Source organism: Protopterus annectens, chromosome 6.part1, assembly GCF_019279795.1.
Source record: "Protopterus annectens isolate FY-2018-M chromosome 6.part1, PAN1.0, whole genome shotgun sequence".
Taxonomy (NCBI): domain Eukaryota; kingdom Metazoa; phylum Chordata; order Ceratodontiformes; family Protopteridae; genus Protopterus; species Protopterus annectens.
This window is the reverse complement of record NC_056738.1, coordinates 69,117,214-69,142,574: the sequence shown is the minus strand read 5'-3', so window position 1 is coordinate 69,142,574 and position 25,361 is coordinate 69,117,214. Positions and strand designations below refer to the sequence as shown.

At 41.9% G+C, this 25,361-nt stretch overlaps 1 protein-coding gene across 2 annotated transcripts in view; it reads right to left on the bottom strand.

Annotated features, from left to right (window-relative positions):
- Positions 1-25,361, bottom strand: part of PHOSPHO2 (phosphatase, orphan 2) — a 136,184-nt gene that overhangs the window by 32,946 nt on the left and 77,877 nt on the right. The window contains exon 1 of one of the 2 annotated variants that reach the window (XM_044075496.1): positions 11,151-11,231. The exons of the other annotated variant lie outside the window; for it this stretch is intronic. The gene's annotated coding sequence lies outside the window, so the exon portion shown is untranslated. Of the gene's footprint in view, positions 1-11,150; positions 11,232-25,361 lie in introns of those variants that run through there. 2 annotated transcript variants of the gene reach the window in all.

Here is a 25,361-nt window from a genome sequence, read left to right as displayed (position 1 = left end):
ATTTAAATATTATTGAACAAAAAGCTCAAAGAATTAAAAATGATGTCAGATGTTATATTTATGAAGGCTGATAAATAAAGGTGGCAGTACGGCATAATGGACACCACAGAATATGTAAAGGTGTTAGAAGCCATGCTTAGTAACTACTTGGAATATAAATTGGTTTCTAGTGGTGAATTTTACACTTGTTTTAAGAATATTTCTACTTTTCTGTATGAGTGTCTTATGGATGGCAATACTAGCTATGAACTATATAGTTTTATGGTTATTGAAAAATCATGACTAGGTAATTTCTTTGGGATTCACAAAGATAGAATGAATCCACCTTTTCGACCTATAGTTTCTGCCCCTGGCTATGTCACTGAAGGAATTTCATTGTTTTTAGATGTAATTCTCAACGTAGTAGTACAAAATCTAACTTCTTACATAAAAGACTCCTGGGATTTTTTAGATAAGACTAGGGGCATTTTTAAGTACATATGGATTTGATGGAAAGAAAAATATTTTTATTACATCTTATGTATGCACACTTTTTATATGCATACCACAAGATACTGGAATAGATTATGTCAGAATTTAAGTAATTTTACTAATTTGTCTAATAATAAAGTCAATTTTTACTGTTCATTACTGGAAGTCCTTTTAGACAATTACTTTATGTTCAACAGTAAGATTTATAAACAACTCAAAGGTGTAGCAATGGGTTCAGCTGCTGCCCCAGCTTTTGCCAATTTAGTATTAGGCTGGTGGGAGCATACAATTCTGGAGCTTAAGAGCAAGTACGAAATAGTGTATTACAATTATTTTGTAGATGATTTGTTTATTATTGTTGAAGGAAATCAAATAGATTCAAGCAATTTGATTGATGACGAACCTTTTTTTAAGTTTACTTTAGACCAAGCTGACTTAAATGTGAGTTTTTTGGATGTTATTTTAGAATGGAATTTTATTACTGGATGTGTTGATAGTAGTATTCACTGAAAAGACATTTTAGCAATAATTACCTTCATTTGGGAGCAATCATCCTTATTTTATAAAGGTGAACACACCTAGGGGGCAGTTTATTAGGGCCTCCAGGTTATCTACAGATAATAAGATCTATCTCTTCGTCAAACTGAGCATTATGTTAATGTTTTTAAACCGAGGTTATAACAAAAAAGTTTTAGAACCTCAAACACTGATTTTTCTGCTATTTTAATGCAACCCCTGCAGTTAAAAGATGAGATTCACAGTGGGAATTCAACGGCTATTTGCTGTTTGGATATGAATGTAGATTCTAAGTCCATAAGAGCAGTCATTGAAAATAACTGGAGAATTTTAGAGGGTAATTCAGATCTGATAGAATGCATTGGATCTACTCCAAAGTTTGTATACAGAAACATGTGGAATTTAAATAATATGTTGTATACAAATAAGCTAGTGAATTGTGGGCTTCAAATGGCTAATAGAAAAAGGGATATGTAGAAATGTGGGAGTTGCAGTATTTGTAGGTATATTTTGAAAGGACCCTACTTAAGCCTTGAACATTTTAACAAGGTTAGTCATATCCCAGGAGTTTTTTTTGTAAAACACAAGGGATTGTTTACAGAAAAGTGTGTGTTCTGGATGTAATGCCCATTACACAGATATGACTACCAACGTTAAAAATGAAAACAATGCATTGTTTGAACACACCAAAAACTGTATTTTACATAAGAAATTTTTATTCACTATTGTTGAACAAAAGAGAAGGGGATTTTAAGACCAAGGTGGAACAAAAAAAGAGGCTTTATGGCAACTAAAGGCAGGAGCAGACATGTCCCCTGGTCTTAATGAAGTGATTAACATCATGTTTTTTTAAAAGAACAGAAGAATATTTGTTTCCAAATAAAGTGAGTTGTATGATATTCTAAGTGTAGTGTTTTGTATAAATAGTTTTATAGGAGGTGTATTTTACTTTAAGTTAATAGGTATTTCTACTGATTTTTATTCGTTGTTTAGGGTTATATCAAGTTACTAATTATTCTGATGAAGTCCTGCTTGGATGAAAGTGGAGAATACATTTTTTGACACCGTTTCTGCTTGGAAATGTAGTTATTTCCAGTTCCTGCAAAAGTGCGTTTGGTAGTTAATTTTTTCTTGTGCAACTTCTGCCACAGACATTGGGACTTTTGTGATGCTTACCTCCAACCAATAAATCATTAACTATTACTGCGCACGGGTAGCCTGAAAAACTTTGCTCCATTTCACGCCGAAAGACTTCACTGGCAGAATTTATTCTAACAGGCATCCTGAGGCATCTGTATCTACCAAATGGGGTATTGAATGTAGTCAGTAGTGAAGATTTGCAATTAAGCATTACTTTGCTAAAATGAACTCTTTGTATCTAAGACAGAAAAAAAAGTGGCATTTGGCTTGAGGGTTGCAATCTCCTTGACTGTACGCATAGGATGATGAGGTCTTTTTAATACCTTGGTCAAGTCTCTTGGGTCAATGGATATTATGATTTCATCTGAATTTTTCTTATGAGCAGCTACCATGGAAGACACCCACTCAGTTGGTTCTGTGACTGCATAAATCACACCTTGCTGTACCATTTTGTCTAACTGGACCTTGACTTTGTCCTGCATAGCTATTGGAACTATTCTTGCTGCTCTGACTACTGGACTGACCTCTGGGTCTACTTTCATGGAGTACACAACTGGAAGTTTGATTAGCTTGTTAACAAACACATCAGCATACTCTGAGAAAATTGCATCAGTAAAGCTGGAACTGGGACATGTGCTTACATGATATACTTCTTTGTTAAAAGAAAGCAGTTTCATTCTTAAACTGTCTCCGAGACCTAATAATGACTGCACAGGTCTTCAGACTACATAAAATTGCAAGCTGTAACTGTTACAAGCCGAATAGCATGAAAGTTTGAATCTCTTCACCTCCATAAGTAACAAGCTTCGCACAATTGCTCAAATTAAGTTGCTCACTGGCCCTCACTTTAGAAAATGTTTCTGCTGACATTACATCACACTTTGAACCAGTGTCTACTTTGAGCTTTGTGGGCTTGCCATTGATAAGGACAGTACAAAATGCTACATTCTTTGCCAACAAATCTACTGCATTAGCCCTTTCACCAACCACTGATACACCATCTACATACAAAGTAGGGTTGCAGTCTTTATATGATCAAATTGCTTTTTTCAGTGACCTTTCACAATAACTGAATGAGGCTTGTTTAATTTACAAAACTTTTGAAAATGGGTCCATTTTTTTTTTACACTTGTGGCATTGCTGACCAAATGCTAAGCACTTGTCTCTTTTAGACTCATGACTGGCACCACAATTACAACAGTTAACAATAAAAGTGGACTTGTATTTTGCTGTTTCACCCTTATACTGCACTGAGCATGCCCTTTTTACCAAGCTAGTCTTGGAACCTGCTAGAAAGCTATGGGGTCTCCCTGCCAAACCTGCAGGGGTTGCTGCTGCCATGTGCTTAGGCCAGTTTCTGCTTGCCATGTGTTGCATGCTGTCTACGTTTGCTCTTGAGGCTGCTGCAATCATGGTTTTATCACTTGCAAGCATACTTGTGTGCCTTTCTGTGAGCTCATTTTGACAAATATCTGTGGCTTTGCATAACGTTAAATCACTGTCAAGAAGCAACATTTTTCTGACTGCAGCACTATCAACACCACACACATGCCTGTCATTCATTAACTTATCTTTCAAGTCACCAAATCTGCATGTTTTAGCTATATTTCTCAAGTCAGTGATATAAGCTGTAAACGTTTCACCTGGCTTTTGGTCTCTTGTATAAAATAAGTGCTTTTCTAATGCAACATTTATCTGGGGGTCACACATTTCTCTAAATTTACATTTTAAGCACTCAGGGTCCTCCCTTGATTCAGCCAGTACCACAATATGACAGTTTTCCTCTCTCCTGCATATACTTCTGGTGCATACACATATGAATGCTCTCTTTCAATGGCTTCTGACCCAGCTAAGTTAAGTAATATGAATGCCCTTGTACGTGAATCTTTGTCGGAAAAAGCTGCTTGTATGAAAATATTGTATTCCTGCACACATACTCTCCAGTTTTCTGTTATTTTATGATCAAACACAAGTGGATCTGGTCAATGAAATGCCTCTGCCATATCAGCACACAGTAGTGAAGGTGTTTGAAATTATGTAAAACATATACACACAAATATATATATCCCAGAACTTTATGCCAATACTTGTAATTATGCACAATAAACTCTTTGAAATAACTGTACTTTGCCAAATAAGTCTCTGTAGCACAAGAACACTGAAATCACTGTACTTTGTGAAACTACTTAGTGTAAGAAATACTTCGAAATTACAGTATTTTGAGAATAAACTGTACACAGTGGAAAAAGCTAAGAGTAAGAAACACTTCACTTTGCAAATAAATTGTACACAGCCAGCACAAGAACTTTTTAAAATGGCTGTACTTTAGCGAAATAACCCTGCACAATGTAAAAAAAAAACAACAATTTGAAATGGTGGCACTCTGTGAATAAATGTACACAGCACAAACTTTTCGAAATGGTTGTACTTTGACTGCAACTTGTAAGATAACTATACTTTGCACAGAGCAAACTCTCTGAAATAACTGCACTGTAATAAGGCACACACTCTGCAAACACTTTGCACACTCTGAGATAGTTCGAACAACTCTAGTTATGCTTTGAATGGTTTTGGTCAATGCAAAATAGTAGTTTGTGCCAAAACATGGTCTTTTACTAAAGGACATGCAGTTGCCTTGCTCTTTAAGCTTAATTTGCCCTTTTATTGTACTTCTTATGCCCTTTTAATCTCTTATCATGCTCATTATACTTTTCTTGTGCCCATTTTACTTTAAACATGATCATTATGCAAACCAAGGGTAATTCTGAGCCCCATATGAATATCTCTGCTAGTTATATTCATTAACAATGCGGTATGTGCCTTTCATTTGATTAATAATACGTTTTGTGCTACTCGTTTGATTAATAATGCGTTTTGTGCCTTATAAATGCACAGTTTCATTTTCTTTGCCAAATAAATCATTTGTGCAGTTTTCTTTACATTTAGCTTGTTTCTGACCCATTTTTTGTTTGTCTGAGCTCTGTTTCGCTCAACCAGCTTAATCTGCCTTCACCTTCAACTCTGCACCTCATGGCTTGAAGAAGTTGCTCTTTTGATCCTGGTTATGGCACCATGTTGCTTGTCTGGTCAAGATAAAACAGATGAACATTCGTGGCTTCAGTTCAAGCAGCTTTATTCACACAAACATCAGAAATGAGGCTTTGTAAATTAAACTTAAATAAATTTATAAACAGACTATCACACTCATACATGTTAACACTCTGGCTGTTCTCGCAAAATGGCACTGCTGCTTGCATGTGCTCACTATTTATATGCACGTGCTTACATCTGGAAATGCTTCTTAAAAGGTACATACACACACTCTCATCTACACATGCCCATCGGATGAGACAGGAGATCTGGAGCTGGGTCCAGAATCCAGGGTTGGGGAATTAAATGAGGCCAGAGGAAAGGAAACCAAATCTGTCAAGGCCAAAATGGTGCAATGAGAATGGCCTTGGTCTTCAAACTGACAGCTCTCTGAAGGAACTTTAGAATTAGGGGAATATGAGTAAAGTAATCTGGGGGGCAATCGTGGAGAAGAGCATCCCACAGTGACACCCCTGTCGGGGGATTAGGACAAAATAGCTGTTACATTTGTTGTTTAGGAGAGATGCAAAGATATCACAGCAAGGCTGGTCCTACTTGCAGAAAATTTGTTCCGCATCTTTCTAGTCGAGGGACCATTCGTGAGGTAACAGAATGCACCTGCTCAGCTTGTCTGCTAGCACTCTGGACATCCCCGGAATGTGCATTGCTAAGAGAAAGTGGTTGGAAGATATTGCCCATTGCCACACCCTTAGTGCTTCTCGACATAGTGGGTACGATATGGTTCCTCCTTGTTTGTTGATGTACCAAACCACTGACATATTGTCTGTTTTTATTGCAATTGTTCCTGACAGGACAGCATCCTGAAAGGCTTGCAATGCTAAAAGCACTGCTCTCAACTCCAGTACGTTGATATGCAAATGGGCCTCTTTGGGGGACCACATGTCTGACTGTCTTTCCCAGGTAATGCCCCCTCCCCACCCTAGCTGGAAAATGTCCATGGTCACCATGGCCTGCTGTGATGGGACAAATGGATGGCCTTGTAGCAGTTGTTCCAAATGGATCCACCACATCAGGCTTCTCTTGCACGAATTGGTAATTCATACTGGAGTGAAGAAGAGTAATTAAAGAATCTACTACTGAGATGCTAACATCCACTGGAGAGTCCTCATGTGAAACCTGGCTAGCGGAACAAGGATTATCGCTGCTGCCATTGATCCTAGAGCTTGTACAACTAGGGGAGCAGAGACTGTGGTACTGCAAAGTATCTTGTTGACTTGTGACCTTAAAGTTTGAACTTCGGAAAGGGGAAGGGAGGCTAATGTTGACCTTGTGTGGGTAGCGCTCCTATGAATTCCAGGACTTGAGTTGGCTCTAGATTTGACTTCTTGAAATTTATGGTTATTCCTAACACTGTGCAAGCATGGATGACTTCTTCTCTTGCCATTATGAGAGAATGCCTGGTCCGAGCGGTAATGAGCCAGTCATCTAAGTATGGAAATGCATGGAATCCTTGCAGTCTCAAGTGAGCTGCTATCACTGCCATACATTTGGTGAACATTCTGGGGGCTGTGGCGAGAACTGAACTGATAATGACTGGCTCCTAGCTGGAAGAGCAAGAATCTCCTAGATCACTGGGTTTTTTTTATACGATAGTACACATTCTAGATTTCTATTGAGCACATCCAGTCGTCATTTTCTAAAAAATGGAAGAATGGACTGAACCATAATCATCTGGAACTTTGTCTTTTGAACAAATCTGTTCAGACTGCTGAGATCCATAATTAGCCTCCAGCCCCCTGTTTTATTTGGCACTAAAAAGAATCTTAAGTTCTAGATCCTCTCTGGTCTGGGGGGACCTCTTGGATTACTCTTTTGTATTTGAATGGCTGCTTGATCCCTTTGACTGGGTGGAACATTGGGGATTTTCCTGGAATCTGGAGGAGGAAGGGAAAATTTAATTATATAGTCTCTGGACATGATCCTCTGCACCCATGTATCTTTTATCTCTATCCAGGCCCTCTGGTGCATGGACAAATGACCTCTGATTGCCTCCAGAGGGGGACAATTTAGCCTCCGTTCAGGAGCGCTGGAAGGGTTTGCCAAAGAATAGTTCACTGGACCCTTGATGTTATGGGCCTCCTCTGCCACGAGGGCTGCGACTACCATTTTGAATTTCTTCCACCTTCTGGAGGGAAGACCCTCTACATGCGTCTTGGAAACATCTTTGTGATTTCTTGAACCACACCTTTCCACCACCTTGGTGACTCCTCGAAACGGATCTCTGGGGGGGTGTAAAAATGTACGCCCATGGCAGAAAAGGTCTTTCCATCTTTCTCACACCTGCACAACGCATCTTTCACTGGGAGTCAAAAACAGAGGTGCCGTTAAAAGGAGCATTGACAAACGTAGACTTGAAAGGCTCCTTGAAGTCACACCTACGGATCCAGGCGTGTCTCCTAATGGCTACACCCGAAGCCACTGCCTTTGAGGTTCCTTGTGCCACAATGGAAATAAGCCTCATGGAGGTGTTTGATACAGATTGTAGGGTGACAAGCTGTGAAGTGACAGAGTCCTTCACCTCCTCAGACACCATTCCTGCAAGACTACCTTAATCAGATCCCTCTGTAGTCTGGTGAAATGTGCCAAATAGCTCAGAGACCTCAAGGCAAAGGTCCCTGAAGCATAGACACACTTCCCAAACCTGTCCATCGACCTTGAATCTTTGTCGGGGGGTGAACAGAGGAACTTTTGTCAGCTAGTTCCTTTCTGGTGACCGCCACTACAACCATGGCATCAACACGGGGGGGGGGGGGCCTTGGACCAGAACTACTGGTCTTCCAGAGGGGTCATAATTTTATCAGGATTCCTTAGATTGAACTCAATGGTGTCAGGCTCCTTCCATGCCTGCCACAAGACCAATTTGAGGAGCTTGTCAGCATGCGGAATCACATAAGTAGTAGATGGGCCAGTACCAAACACATCCAGGAGCACAGATCCCTCCAACGAAGGGTTGCTGGGCTTCTAGCCACCTCTCCATTTCAGGATTTCGAGGATGTCTTGGAACGAGACATCTGAGGGAGATGACCAGGGCAACCCTTTGCTCTACTCAAAATTGGTGACAGATTCAGGAGAATCCAGATGCTTTCTCTTGCATGCCATCTTCCAAGGGATTTCCTCAGTGGGATAATCTGGGAAGAGGTGGAAATACCCAACTGGATGTCCTGGAGTTTTGGTACCGGCTGTCCCTATGGGAGGGTTAGCGGAGACTAATGACACAGAGATGGGAGTGATGTAGATGCAGAACCCAAGGGGAGAGGACCCATCTGGGTCATGTAGCTGACAGGGCTCTCTCCAAAGACCTAAAGGCTGAACTTCCCAGAGAGGGATAGGCACCCGGATCGGAGAGGACGGCTTTCTGATCTTTGGTCCTTCCCTGCTCCGAGGAAAAAGTCACCCTAAGGCAGACGTCAGATCCGAACTACCCCTTGCCAAAAACTCTCAGGTGTAGAGACTGCTTCAAAGCCCTCAAAGTCGACTGAAACATCTTGGATCTGACAGGGTAGAATTAGCTCCGAGTGTTCTCCGGATCCAACAGCACAGAGGAGCTCAGAACAAGCTTCAGATCAGAGGATAAAATAAAACTTCAGATCCGAAGATGATGGGCCTAGACAACTTGGATTCAAGGGCTCCAAAGCCACAGATTGAGTCAGAGGAGGAGTTAAGAGGTGATGTCATGGATGTATGGGCTCCCTGATACAAAGGGATAGGAGCCAAAGCAACAATTGGTTGGCTCTGCACAGAGAGGATTTGTCTCACTACTCTCTCCAAATCAGTGAGGCTTCTAGAAGAGCGAGAGGATTGTTTGGAAAAGAATCTAGTCTACAAAGTAAGGGAGAAGGTAATCTCGATGGGATCGAGTCCACAGATGAGGAGCACCTTGTCCTTACTTTTCAAAGACTTCGGATCCGAAGAAACAGTCCGATCTGACAACAGACTTTTTGTCTTTCTATGATCCGAGGGGGTCAGATCGGACAGCCTAATTTTCTTCTTCTTAGATGAATCCGAGGAAACTGTAGAATCCAATGAAGGTCCTTTTGAAGTTCTCAGAGGTCTTTGAAGAAACAGAAGAAGAGCTCAGAGAGGAGTGTGACAACTGTTTAGAGGTTTCTCCAGCTACAGCATCACCAAAAGAAGTTAAAAGACCCTTTAAAATCAATTTGTTTCCGAGTTCCACCAACGCTTGAGGGTTGAATGCATGACAAACTGTGCAGCTCTCTCACAGATGGAGGGGTGGGGTCAAGGCAATAAACGCAGAGAGTGTGCAAGTCAGAGGGGGAATCTTCTAACTGCACTTCCCACACTTTTTAAAACCCGCAGGGGGTTTTTCTTTTTCAGCCATCATTTTATTTATTTACATTTGTTTACCGGGAAATTCCGACTGGACGCAGGTCCTTTTTCAGCGGATGCCCGGGGAGAAAAGCTCCACATCATGTATATGATAAATAGAGATACAAAGTTGCAGCAATAGTAAACAACATTACAGGTTGTTGGTTTTAATACAATAACAAGATATTGATTATCAACAGTATATACAGTAAATGTTGCAAGTTAAGATAGTTTCTTGTAGTTTATAATATTAGTAACAAAGCTGTCAGACAAGATTTTAAAGTATGTAAAGACAACTAGCAAATTCTGACTTTGGTTAGTAGTGGCGGTAGTACAGTTGGGTTAAGAGTCTAGGTGGGAGTGTTCATCTACTGGAAAAGAAAAACAAATGGCTGCAACTACTCCAAGCACAACAACCACAATGAGAACAAGATTTAAAGAATATATAGACAGAAAAGGATTTTTTTTTGAATAGGAAGAAAAGAGGACTACCTACTAAGGTAGTAAAGATCTACAATAAAATGTAGAAAGGCGAAGGGAGAAAGAGATACTAACAATAGTATCAAGAGCACTCTAGTACAAGAACAGGAAAAGATTAAAGAAAACTATTGCTTTAAATCTAGAAAAACAAGTACTCATCTAGCCCAAATCTCAAGAGAGAAATCACCACATCTTTCACCTAATAGCAGCAAACACGATCTAAAGTAATGGGGAGAGTGCATTATGTGTAATGGAGAAGCTCAAGAGTTCTAAGTTACCACAGCTTTTACAGCGGCAGAGTCAGATTTGATGTCTTGGATCCGAACCCATCAATCAAGGACAGAATGAAAATTGGCAACATCAGATCTAAACTTTACTTTTCCAAAAGACAGGAGTTACTGGAAATGCCAAAAAGCATTTTCTTCCTATCTGTGAATTTTTTTCAGCTGCTCTTTTTTTTCCTAATACGTTTTATAATTGCCGTTTCCCCCAGTATAATGCCACCAAGGATCATTAGTAAACTTTCACCATAGGGATGTCAACTTAGGGTAAACATAAGAAGTGTCCACAGACTTTACTAATTGCATCTGCTCAATAAATAAATAAATAAAAATAAACTGAATGAAAATTACTAGTACACTGTAACAATTAACTTTCTAAATGCTTCAATGTACTAGGTAATATAAACAAATCACTTAAATGGAAAAATGTTAACATGGTTGGTTTTCTTTTCTGTTATGTTGTAACTTAATAAAGGTGTTTAATTAAAAAGCATTCCGTCTATAGTGCACCCACTCACAAATGTAATGTGAATACCCAGTCCCTTTCTAATCAAGATTCACAAAAGTTTTTAAATTATTTATACCTTACAGAATCTTTGTTTCTTTTGAGATTTTGTTTTCCTTATAATTACTTAAAGCATAGTAATTATTAACTGGCCCAGTTTTTTGTGCTACAGACTATGACACATACCATGTGTATTCACAGATAACACACATTTGGAACATAGCAAAAATGTAATAAGCATTTCTGAGTTAGATATTCATAAAACATATTTGTGTAGCAAAAAGTCTGTAAACTGTTTTTTTTAAATTATGTTATTTTACCCTTTTACGCTGCATACAGGCTCCAAACGGTAAACATTTTAGAGTTCCTTCAGAGTAAACAGTGTTTGAATGCAGATCGTCTGAGGCTGTATTCCTTCCCTAACCAAGGCTATCCAAAAGGCACACCCCAGCTTCAGAGATTTTTTACTTCCTTTTTCGCAAGACTTGCTACATCTGCCATTTAAGAATACAATCTGCATAAGATCAGAGTTCATCTACTGGTTTCTGTCACATGACCTACCTAATTTTGCTCAACAATACATACAAAAGTTGGTTTGTCTGCATGTAGATACCATTTACATTACTCTCCCTATCCCCGGTTCTGGCAATTTACTTCATTTAGAAGATGAGGTGTCCATAGCTACTTGTAAAATGGTATTCATGCCCTAATTATTCTTATACAAAAAATATATATACATATATCAGGCAACTGTACAACATTTAGTTCAGGTACCTGCCCCCAGATGTTCTTCCTTTGTACCCACATATCATTGAGCAGCACCCAGATTCGATTGTTACTCATCCTAATTACAAACTAGAAATAACTTTACAAAGTTTAAGTTTAGGCATTACTGAGGAGATGAAAGTGATCAGTTTGCTGCCTCGGTGCCAATTCGATCTTGCAGGATACACTTGTTTTGGACAATCATAGAGTTACACATTAAAAATATATTTTGTTGGTGTGACTTTTTTCCTGCAACATGCCCCCCCCCCCCAAATATAGACAGACAGACAGACTTCCCTTAATAAAGGTCCAAGATAAGTCTGTTGGTGGGATTTGTTTTGGTTCTCCCCTTCAGTATGCTACAGATGGTGTTTGATGTAGAGTACTAATGTATATTGGCTGATACTGTTTTTTATATTTCTAATCAGTTTTCTCCTTTGGTCTCATACAATGTGTTTACACTAACAACTGTTTATGTAACCGAGTGGCTTTATAGTCAATTCTTTTAATTTAGCATATTATTTTACATTGGTTATAAATTTTATTCAAGTTAGTTCTCTTTTAGCTTCACAAAATTTGATGAGCTGAATTTCTTCACTTAACTATTTCAGAACTTAACATACTTTTTGTTACTTTTTTCCATTCTACAGATAGATTGTGCAAAACACCCCCTAAACAGACACAGCTTCTTTTCTGTTGAGACTGCAGCCTGCATTTTTACAGTAATAAAACCAAAGTGGTTAATAAACAAGACTTTGGTACACAATCTAAATTTTCTAACTACGAACAGGGCATTTCCTTTGTTCTTAACAATGAATCAGCATTTAAATGTACACCATACCATACCAAACTTGTCAACACATGTGGCAGTACCAAATTACAAACTCTTTTTCTGCCCTGATGGCCTGCATCAGCATATGTATCTCATTAGATCTGCTCAATCCACTAGCACAGGTGTAGCTAGACATAAGCCACATATACTAATGTAAGTATTTTAATTTTTTTTTTTTTGCACAACTGAGATATACTAGAATCTTTAAAAAAAATTCCAAGTGTTTTTTATCAAGGGTTATAACTGTGCATCTGTTAAGCCTTCATGTGTTACAGAAGCTGATCTCAAGACTGAGCCATTACCAAGCAACCGTCAAAGTTGATAAAATGAGAATATCCCTCAACCTCAAACTTTTCTGCTGGTGCTAGACACTTAATAAACATCTAGAGCCACATATCTACAGAAAACACAATGAAAAGAAAAAAAATTGGTTTCCCACTTAAAATTTCAGAAACTTCCTCTGGGGTTTGAATATGTGCTGGTAACTGTCAATTAGAATTCTCAGGAAGCTGTGTTGTGAAGCTATCATCCTGCTTCCCCACCACCACTACCAAGTTCCTTATAAAAGGCAACTTTACATAATTTTCTCCTTAATTTCTGTGAAACACCACTGTTAGGAATTAAGAAAGAAGAGAGCTCTACCTATTTCAAGTCACTTAATGAAGAATTTCTTTGTGACAGGAGAAGAGGAGATCTAGAATCAATTCCACTTGAAAAACTGCTTCTTCCGGGGAACTTACCCCTGGTAGGTTGCCCTCAAAACAGAAGACCTTTGCTCTTCATCACATCTAGTATGAAAATAAATATCTTGCCTCACATATCCAGAGCTCAGACTGCATGGACCACGTGTACTATACTAAAGAGAAACACTTTTTTCCTCTTTCTCCCACCTCTGTGACTAATTATTAGCCACTTCCGAAACAGGACCTCTACATGGATATGTATATTCCTGAACTGGGTAACCAGCTTCTATGAATATATCTGTTTATTGAGCTAGGCTTGACTTTTGCATACAGTGCTATAAAAACACTATGATATGTAGACAATGTACGCAAACATCCAACACTTGGCATGTTCAAACATCCAAGGCCAGATCCTGCAACATGGCAGTTAGAAGAATGTCACTCTGATACACAAGTATGTATATCTCACTTAAAGTGTGAACCCCTACTAAAGCAATAACGAATGCACAAAAATCTTGAAAAATATTGTAATACGTTTCCAAACCTAAAGCTGTATTAGACTGAATGTCAATCAAAACCTCAAATTTATTTTCTTAAAAGAGCTCCATGTCATCACCAACTAAGACTCCAACAACCTGTTTTCAAATTGGGTACTAGAGGTGCAAGGTAGGGTATGTGGAAGCTAGTGTCAGACACCTGCTTGCCCATCCGCGGGGAGGGAGGTACCCCAGTGGTGACACCTAATAAATTTAAAGTGTACTGCATGCAGATGTATGGGCCAAGATGGCAGCCACACTCCAAACGCGTACAACACATATTGCCAGGAACTTGACATGTATGGAAGACTGCAGGTGTCCACTGCAATAGCTACAGTGGAAGTGGAAGTCACAGTCATGAAGGGAACCCAAAAGGGGTTGGAACTGCCTTGACAGAGACTGAATGGTCCTGGGCTCTCATCCTGAAGACAGAGAATAGGTCTAGAGGGCAGCCAAAGAGAGGCTTGATAATCATGTAGGGTGAGGTGGGGACTCCCAAGTAAACCTACAGATAAGAAGCAAGGACAAGAGAGTCCCCATACCAACGCTTAATCAGTTCTAAACAAGATTATTCTATTTAGGGCAAGCTCCCAGCTTACTCAAAGTGTACATTCAATTTCATCAAAATAGAAAAATGTCATGTCAAACAAATGGTTATCCAAACTTCCTTGGCAAAATACTAATCTACACTGTACGTCTCTCCCTCATGAAATTATGAGAGTGGTGATGGGAGTATAAAACATTTTTCAGTAATGACAAAAATAAATAGAGCCCAATTGTTAGAATGTAGGGAAAATACAACTTGTTTCTGTCAAGTACTCCTGACATGGTTAGAATCTTTGATACAACACCCCCTTTCCAAACCTTCCATGATGAAATAACTTGAACTAACTCTGCCAGCTTCCTTACTGCGCAAAAGATTCCTTTCTAAAATACAGCCTGCATGAGTGGTGGGTGGTAGTGCAAAGACCAAATCCAAAAGTGTTGAGGATATTTTCTTGCATAAAGCATATTAAAAATTGTGACTGTAACATATCAGTAAACAATGACGTTACCTTGTAGATGCAGGACACATTGAATGTTCTTGCAGACATTCTGTTTAAACTTTACAATAAGCAAAGGCACATGTCAGAGGGCTACAGAAACAAGAGGCACACGTGGGAGGATAGCATAATGGTAGGGTGGGAGGATAGCATAATGGTTAAGGTGTTTACCTTAAAGACACAAGGTGCAGGGTTTGATTCTCACATGGGGTAACTGGCTAGGCTTCAAATGGCCCAAAAGGGCAGTTAGCCTAGTACTAATCTATGAACTTCTATGAACGTCATATAACCAAGTATCCGATAATGCTGGCACTGGTAAAACTTAAAAGGTTTGATGGAACTAGACAACATAGCTTCTTAGGAATTCATTAAAAGGCTGTAAAATACAACTGAAGTTTTATTTCATCCATTATCTCCACTCTTCAGACTACAAAAAAGTGCCCACTGCTTCTCACAGTTCTACGAATCCATTTCCTTTACAGAGATCACATGTGCACAGAACACAGATCAGCTCCTAAACAGCTTCCTTATCAAATATGCAAGCTGCAAATATGCATTTAGAACCCACCAAGATAAACTTTCCTTACTATGCTCTCCTTCTGAGCACCAAACCAACAATATCAAATTATATATATTTTTATTTGAATGCCATACCACCACCAGCTATAAACTTGCTACCTCAACTTTCCTCTTACTTTTTCTGACCTTTCTCCTTTAATTCACTCATCTTAACCAACTATCCAAGCTTACTTTCATACACTGCTACTTCAATATTGTATACAACTGAAACAGATAATACTCAATGACAAGTTTTATCACTTAGAAACTGTTTCAAAGTTTACTTAGCCTCATGTTTATTGCTTTTCTGCATTATTCATCTCAAATGCCTGCTGAATTCATCCTGCACATTTTGCTATTCTAATTTAGTGCTGTTGTCTTGTTTTACAGCCTAGGCTGAGTCTGAAAAAAGGTCCACTAGAATCACTGTTCTACTCCCGTAATCAAATTCAAACAAACAAAAGGCCATATGAATCTTACAGAACAAAATGATATACTAAGGATACATTCCTGACCTACTGCAAATAAGCTGCAGTGGTACCTGCTCACAGATACTGCACTAATGATCAATATGATGAACGTCAGTGGTGATGTGGTATCTTCAGCACCTGGAAAGGTGCGAGGCAGTAGACCCCCCCCCCCCCAAAAAAAAAAAAAAAAAAAAAAAAAAAAAAAACAGTCTGTCACTAAGAAGAGACAACTGAGACAACTGACCCAACAATCATGGACTGTATGGCTGAGGGATAAGACAGTAATTGCTCAGAGTCTTGCAACAAAGATAATTGCCACCCGACCATGGCTGTAGCCTATTATAATTGCTTAGAAAGACAAGAACAGGTAAACAGAGACCAAACAGCCAAAGCATTTTAGCATGCTGAAAAAAAAGATGCAACTTCAGACAGACATAAAAAACCAAGGTGTACAAATGCATTTGAGACTTGTTCACCTTAAGGGCAAGGTGGGTCTTAACTTTAAATGAAACAAACTGCTATAACAATACAAAACCAGTAATGCATATATTCATATAAACACATACATATGCTTATGACTCACTTGAGATTGTCTTAACTTACTTGGGGAGTAATACAGAACACAGACCATGGATGACAACTAGACAGTTTTCATTACAGTAACCAAAATATACACTCACTGATAGAGGGTTCCAATGGATAAAAACTGCTTTATTAAAAGTAAACAGTATTAACCGCTTTCGTCCCCCAACAAGCAGGGACTTCATCAGAATACAAATACATTTCCATACTCGACTTGCTTAAATATATAAACATATATAGGTACAAGTTCCCCACAGGAAATGACCAACAAGTCAGGAGAAGTACTTTCAACCCTCCCCTTCACCCCTTAGTTAACATTATTCGAAAGGGTGGTTATGGAAGATACATAACAAGATGCAAACATATAAAAAGAAATTCTGGTTTAATTTATCTAAGGATGAGGTCAATTTATTGAATGACCTTAGGTCTGATCCTTCGATTCGTATTATGAAGCCAGATAAGGGAGGGGGGAATTGTTATAACAATACTGTTGATTATTCTGACAGTATCCAAAACATTCTATCTGATATTAACACCCACACCCCAGTTTTGAGGAAACAGATCAATATAGCCTACTGCAGAATTGACTCCTATTTGGAGGAATATCTACTGAGTCAATGCATCACCCCTGAGGTATATGATTTTTTTGGTTAACAGCAAACCTGTTATTCCTTCCATATTTGGTATTCCCAAGATCCACAAGGACATTATTAACCCACCATTTAGGACGATAGTTTCAGCCAGTGGTTCTAAAACCCATTCCCTGGCAATCTACGTGGATAAAAGGGTAAAACATGTGGTTGATAGGATAGCCCACTTATTGAAGGATTCTTGGTAATTCCTTGGACACCTTAAAAAGGAAATTTGGTCTAAGGATTTGATTTTTGCAACAACAGATGTGAAGGACCCGTTTTCACTGATAGCAAAAGATATTGGTTTGGAATTTTTTGAGGAGATGCTTTTCCTCCATTCCTCACTACCCAATGAACAAATCACTCTGTTTGTAGAATTAATGGCCCTTATCTTGGAAAACAACTTTGTAATTTTTGAGGGGGAAGATTTTCAGATAAATGGGGTTGCCATGGGTGCAGCATGTGCCCATGTCTATGCAAACCTGGTTCTCCTAGGACGGGAGAACAAATATGTCCTTAACAGTTATGACACAAACAATCTACATTTATATTTGCAATACCTGGATGACATTTTTATCTTGTGGAAAGGTACCAGGAAAAGGCTGGATGAATTTGTGAACTACATTAATGGGACTACAGATTATTTTAAATTCACCTATCACTGCCACCCTTCTCAAATTAGTTATATCTTGATACTTTGGTTTCTCACGATGCAGACGGCTTCAGGTCAAACATATATCATAAGGATACTTTCTGTAATCCATATTTATATTACAAAAGTTGTTATCCTTACACACAAAAGAAGAGTTTAAAGGACAAGCAATTCGTGTGGCAAGGATGACCTCAAAATTTCAAGATGAGGACACAATTGGTTTCTTTAGTGAACATATTTTATGTCAGAGGCTATCCGAAAAACATGGTGGATAGTATTATAGGTGAAGTACATCAGGGTTGGAACAACAATATAAACCCCTCCTGGGTACTGGTTTGGCAAGTACAGTAGTTCAAAAGTTTCACCAAAATTTGAGTACGTGCTGTTGAATACAATCCACACTGTAATGACATTGAAGGTATTAAGCAAAATTGATGTATATTTAAAACTAACCCTGATATTTACAATCTTTTGGGTGATGAGCCAATTTTTGTGTTTGAGATTTATCTGAGCATAATAAACTGGAACAGGGAGCTGCCCCGTGCGGCAGCTGTAGACAATTAGAAGTTATGTACTCACCATAACGTTCCATCTGAGTATGTATCTTCATTTGTCTGCAACCTTTGGGATACGGATCCGATCTTGGATCTGAGCCGGCAACTTTTACCACAGCATAGATCCGAGCTCCTAGCTCCTCCCTTTACCCATAATCCCCTGCCAACCCTAACTGACCTCAGATCAAGTTTGCCCGATATAAGCAATGTAAAGGTGCCCCGGAAGGGGCTAATCCAAGACAGATCCTAAAGGTCAGGGGGAAGGAGGGGGGGATGGTTGCAGACAAATGAAGATACCTACTCAGATGGAATGTTATGGTGAGTACATAACCTCTAAATCTGAAGTAGGAACTTCATTTGTCAGCAACCTTTGGGACAGAGTCCCCAGCTACCTGAATCCTGGGTGGCCTTTATGGAAGAACATTCCGGAGCACTGCAGAGCCAAAGGACGCCCTACCTCTGGAGACAACATCCAGTTTGTAATGGCTGATAAAAGTATGAGATGAGGCCCAAGTGGCTGCGGAACAAATATCATCTAAGGGAACCTTAGATTTAAAAGCCGCCGAAGCAGCGACGGCCCTAGTAGAATGAGCTCGAACCCCTTGGTGCAGGCCTTCCCGAACTCTGGTATGCTAAGAGGATACAATTAGCTATCCACCATGATAGAGTAACTTTAGAAATTGACTTGCCTAAACTTGTTTTGGCAAAGGAGACAAACAACTGGTCAGATTGCCTATGACCAGCAGTTCGATGAGTATAAAAACGTAATTGTCTGTGCACATCCAAGGAATGCAGTTTATATTCTCCTTTGTTCTGGTTATGGGGAAAGAACACGGGAAGATTAATGGATTGATTAATATTAGCTTCTGAAGACACCTTAGGCAGAAAAGACGGATTGATCCTGAGGTAAACTCTATCTGGATGGAAGGACAAATAAGGCGGCTTAACACATAGAGCCTGAAGTTCAGAAACCCTTTTAGCTGAAGTAATGGCCACTAAAAAGGCTGTTTTCCAAGAGAGACATTTAAGATCAACCATGGCCGCCGGCTCGAAAGGGGGGCTAGTCAAGGCTTGGAGGACCAAGGACAAATCCCATAGGGGTACTACCTCCCTGACTGGAGGTCTGAGAAGGAAAGTACCCCTGAGGAACGCTTTACAAAGCTTAGCAGTCAGAGGGCCTGATTCATGCCCTACATGATACTGCGAAATCGCTGCCAGTTGTACCTTGACTGTAGAGCAGCTAGCCCCCTGATGAAAAAGGGTAGTTAAGAACTCCAAAACCGACATGAGAGGCGCCGTGAAAGGATCCAAGTGATGGTGCTCCTCCCAGATGGAGAAACGCCTCCACTTGCTTCGATAGACTCTTCTGGTGGAAGGTTTATGTGCTGCTACTAGGATGGCTTTGACTGGTGAGGAGATTCCGGGCGTCCTAATCAGGAGTGGAACTGGAGCAACCAAGCCGTCAGCTTGTGGTTGACCAGGTTGGGGGTCTGGAGACCCAGAGGGTGGGTAATGAGATCCAGGAGTGGATCTAGAATCCATGGTGGATGAATTAGGTGAGACCACAGGTACGGGAACCATGTTTGACAAGGCCAGAATGGGGCAATGAGGATCATTTTGCTCCCCAGCCGACTGGCTTTCTGTAGGAGTTTCAGCATCATGGGCAATGGGGGATAAGCGTAAAGGAGACCAGGAGGCCAAGCATGTACTAGAGAGTCTCTCGGGGACTCCCCCTGAGGGGGAATTGGAGCGAAGTAACTGTTGCATTTGGTATTTGAAGGAGAGGCAAAAAGATTGCAACAGGGTTGCCCCCATAGGGCAAATATTTGTTTCACTACTAGGGGATTGAGAGACCATTCATACGAAGTCAGGATCGAACGACTGAGCCTGTCTGCTAGAATGGACCGTCCCGGAATGTGCGTTGCAATAAGAAAGCGGTTGGTGGAAATCGCCCATTCCCACACTCTCATGGCCTCGTGATAAAGGGGATAAGACCTGGTTCCCCCCTGTTTGTTGATGTACCAGACAACTGACATGTTGTCCGTCTGTACTGCAATTGTCCCAATCGGTAGAAGGCTGTGAAGTGCCTGCAACATCAAAAGCACCACCCTCATCTCTAGGACATTGATATGCAAGGAGGTGTCGTTCCACGTGCCTTGGACCATTCTGCCTGAATAGTGCCCCCCCCCACCCCAGGCGAGAGGCGTCCGTGGTCACTGTGGCAACAGGGGAAGGCATCGAAAATGGTCGTCCCATGTGGAGACTCAGGGACCGGAGCCACCACATGAGCGATGTTCTGCAAGACCTGCTTACGGGAATAGGATGAGACAGGGAGTTGCGAGACAGGGACCATTGTACTTGGAGGGTCCATTGCAGAACCCTCATATTTAGGCGGGCTAGGGGTAAGTAGAGCAATAGCTGCCGCCATGGACCCTAGAGCCCTCAGGATCAATTCCGCAGGTGGAGCGGAAAGAATGAGAATGGCCTTGACATGCAACCTCAGGTTCTGAAGCCGATCGGGGGTTAAGAAGGCAAGCATTACCCTGGAATCCAATCTGGTCCCTATGAAATCTATCACCTGTGAGGGGACTAGAGAAGATTTGGTCATGTTGATAGTTAACCCTAGACGTGGAGCAAGGTCGAGGAAGTAATCCCTGCCTGAACAGAGTAGATGCCTTGTTGGGGCGATGAGGAGCCAGTCGTCCAGGTACAGAAAGACCTGAATTCCCTGAAGCCTCAGGTGGGCCGCTATGACCGCTAAGACTTTGGTGAACACCCTGGGGGCTGAGATGAGACTGAAAGGAAGGGCCCTGAACTGAAAATGACTGGCTCCCAGCCGAAGCGGAGGAACCTCCTGGAGCGTCTGTCCACTAGAATGTGGTAGCATGCATCCTTGAGGTCTATTGAGCACATCCAATCGTTCTCCCGTAATAGGGAGAGAATAGATTGTAAGGTGACCATTCGGAACTTTTCTTTGGGTACTGCCAAGTTCAGGGGAGAGAGAGAGAGAGATCGAGGATGGATCTCAAGTCCCCAGTCTTTTTTGGCACCAGAAAGAACCTGGAATAAAACCCCGATCCGAACTGATCTGGGGGGACGGGTTGGATGTCTCTTTTTTGTAAAAGCTGCTGGATTTCTGTAGCAGCTGCCTCCCTCTGATTGGGTGGTATGTCAGGGAGGCTTCTGATTTTGGGGGTTACAATAAAGGGAATTTGGTAACCTCTGGATATGATGCGAAGCACCCAGCGATCTGTTGTTATGGACTCCCACATTGCTAGGTGCTTCGAAAGACGCCCCCTGACTGCCTCCAGAGTGAAGCAGCCGGGCAACCCCTCAGGGGTTCTGTGTGGGCCTCTCAGAGAAGGGTTCTCTGGACCCAAAGTTTCTGGGACCCCCTCTGCCTCTTGGGTGGCATCCTCCCTGTCCTCCTCTGCCACGAGAGGACTGGTTGTCCGGAGCAGACTGGGACTGATGCGATTTTCGGAACCACATCTTCTTCTGACCCTTTTGGTTCTTAGAAAAGGACCTCTGGGGAGCAGAGAAGCGGACTCCAATGGCAGAAAACGTCTTCCCATCTTTCTCGCTCTGGACTAAGGTGTCGCGAATGGTTTTGCCAAAAAGTGCAGAACCATCAAAGGGGGCATTCGCGAATGACGCCTTAAAGGGTTCCGAGAAGTCACAGTGTCGGAGCCAGGCCTGACGCCTGATTACCAGGCGGGCTCCGCCAGCTCTAGCGGCTCCTTCAGTGGCGTGTGACAAGAGCCGCATAGAGGTATTAGAAACTGAGCATAGAGTAGACATTCGGGAGGAGTACAGATGCTAGTCTCCTTCTGACATGGACTCTGGGGGGGGATGCAGGGTATTCTTTTATTAGATCCCGCTGCATCCGGATGACATGTGCCATATAGTTCAGCGCTCTTATGGAGAAGGTTGCTGAACTAAAGACCCACTTCCCCAGGCGGTCAATCGCTCGAGAGTCCTTACTCGGAGGGTGGACCGCAGAGCTCTCCTGAGCCAGCTCTCTCTTGGTGGCCGCCGCCACCAACATGGCATCCACAGGGGGACCCCTGCTCCAGTGGGTTCTCTCAGCAGGGTGACTCAGGTTCCTGTCCGGGCGCTTGGGGATAGGCTCCACAGTGTCCGGCTCCTTCCAAGCCCTGGTGGCAATAAGGTCCACCAGGAGATCGGGGGGAGGGGACACCCAAGAGGTAGATGGCCCTGCTTCGAACGCCTCTAGGAATACGGACTCATCGGAGGAAGCCTTAGGGGCAGACCACCCCCCCCCAATCCTGAGCATCTCCATGATGTCTCCAAAGGAGACATACTCGGGGGGGGGGTGACCTTGGGGAGCCTTCCCCTTCATCTAAGTCTGTATCTTCGGTAAGGGACTCAGGGGAGTCCATGTGCCTCCTCTTACACTTGGCTTTGTGAGGTACCTTTCGGGGGGGGCTGTCCGAGGAAGACTCACCAGCAATATCACGTTCCACAGGAACACCCAGAGACGTCGAAGCAAGCTGTCCCGAAGGCCGGGTGATGGGAGCCCGGACCAGCTGAGAGGGAGTGCAATGCAGGGAGGAGCCAAAGCCAGGACCGGGGGTCTGGATACACTCAACAGTGCCCTTTCCACCACCGCAAAAGCCGAGGGGGAGCTACTCGCAATAGGCTCCGAGAGTCAGCTCCCACTCTGATCCGAAGCGGGGACCAGATCCGGGGCGGAGACCCTCGGATCCGAATGACCCGTGTGTTCCGACCAGGACAGAGCCGAAGTCACACAAAGTCCCTCGGATCTGAAGCTCCGCCCACGGCTCCGAGAGGTCAGATCCGACAAACTCGAGGGACCAGTCAGAGCCAAAGTAACTAGTACTGTCGGCTCAGAGACACCCCCAGATCCGACGCGGCTCGGCTCCTAACCCGGGAAGCGGGACAGAGAAGGAGCGATTGGGGCAAAAAAAGGAGTCGAGCTCCCCCCCGGAGGGGGGGAGGCAAGAGCACACCCATCTGCAGCTGGGTCTGGATGAACCTTCTCATCATACGGTCCATGTCTGCATCTGACATACTAAAAGTAGACCTCGAAGAGGCCACCGAGGCAGACCTAGTGTGACGCCTCGATGACCTCGACGGGGACCGGGTTGCCTCCTCCCCAGGTCCCAGTGAAAAACAAGGGGATTGGAGCCGAGGAGGAGGCGATCCAGAAACCCTGGAAGGAGAACCCGCTTGGCGGGCAGGGCCAAGGAAGAGTCCTTGGCCCGCCGCTTATGGTGCTTCTCCTTCCTTTTGGTTTTTCCGGCCTCCCTATCCTCCAGAGCCAAAACGGGAGGTTGAGTCCCGACCGGAGGAAGGGAGGCAGGGGTGGTCGCTACCGAGGACTGGGTAGCGGCCACCGAAGAACCGGAGGTCGGAGCAGAGTCTGGGGGCAAAAGGCCCGCCAGAATCAGCTTCGATCTCTGGTCCTTAAGTGCCCTGGGGATGAACGCTGCACAAATCGTGCATCCCGAAGAAAGATGTTCAACCCCAAGGCACCTAACGCACCGAGTGTGGCCATCTGCCGGTGAGAGCTTATGGCCACACTCGGTACATTTTGAAAAGATGGGTTTAGGGGCCTCCAACATGTCTAATGTAAACCACACTCACTAGGCCCCTAACACACCCCAAACACACACTACGGAACAGCGAGGGTAGGGAGGAAAAAAATTTAACAAAAAATAGATATTCAACAGGGAACCTACACAAACTCACTCAACACACAAGAAAATACAAAATTTCTTAGCTTTTTTTCACAAAAAATCTTCCAAATGCCAGGAGCTCAAAATCCAGCTTGTTGGCTTGAAGTGCGGCAAACTAGATCTGGGGTCAGTTAGGGTTGGCAGGGGATTATGGGTAAAGGGAGGAGCTAGGAGCTCGGATCTATGCTGTAGAAAAAGTTGCCGGCTCGGATCCGAGATCGGATCCGTATCCCAAAGATTGCTGACAAATGAAGTTCCTACTTCAGATTGTTCCTTTATCTTAAAGGATAGCGAAGTTATTTTGAACAATGTTATGCAATCCAAGGTGAAGCTTCTTAAGGGTAATTGCAATACTAGTAAAACAGTGTATCTTGCTAAGTGTGAGGGTTGTTGTAGTTTTTACATAGGTAAAACCAAAAGGGCACTAAGGATTACATTCTACGAACACACTAACGATATAAAAAATTGTAAAGAGACAAATGCATTATACAAACATTCTATTAAATGTACTAATGTCACTAAATTTAGGTTTGGGATCATTGATCTGGTAGTCTCAGACCCAGGGGGGGTGACTGGAAGAATGCTTTGTATAGCAAGGAACTTTGTTGGCATCTGAGGTTAGTTGCCATGTTACCCCCAGGACTAAATGATACTATTTCCATTGCTTTAGTTTTAAAGACCAAGTCTAATAAACTATAACTTTGCAAAGCTTCAAATTTATCCTATTTTAATAATTTGTACTCAGAGGTACATGTTTTATTGTTTTGCTAATATCTGACACGTTTTGTTAGTTAAAACAGAGTGTTTTAGTGACTTCTATGCTTTTAATCTACTTAATTGTTTAATTGGTTAAATGTTTAATTTTTCAACTTGTGTTGATTGGTTATTTATGTAGTATACTTAAGCAAGTCGAGTATGAAAATGTATTTGTATTCTGATGACGTCCCTGCTTGTTGGGGGACAAAAGCACTTAATACTGTGTTTTTAATCAAGCTGCTTTTACCCAGTGGGACTCTCCATCAGTACGTGTATATTTTAGTTACTGGTAATTTTTTTTCGCACTACACCTTTGGAAGTCTTGTAGTTTTCATTACAGATCTGAAGCCCCTGGCTAGTTCTCTACCCAACCATAATGACAATGGATAATAGCAGGACAACACTGCATTTTGACAATGTAAGGCCATGTCTTAACTTTGAAGATGGCTGCACACTGTTCAGCAGCTTAACATCAACTCTCCTGGTGTAAAAAAATGAGTAAAAGGAGTGCTACTGAAACAGCTTTTTTTTTTAGTAAAATTCAGTTACTGGCTAGTAAGTATACTTACTGCCTGGATGCCAGCAAAGAAGAAATGTACAGAATCTGAAAAAAAAAAATCAACTGGATAAGGTGGAGAGAAAACACTGCCTGGGTAGGATTCTACACCTGTTGCAAAAAGAAGTTCATGTTTCAGCTCTGGTTCAATAGATGGCTCCAGTAATTTAGAGAAAAAATAAATCCAGT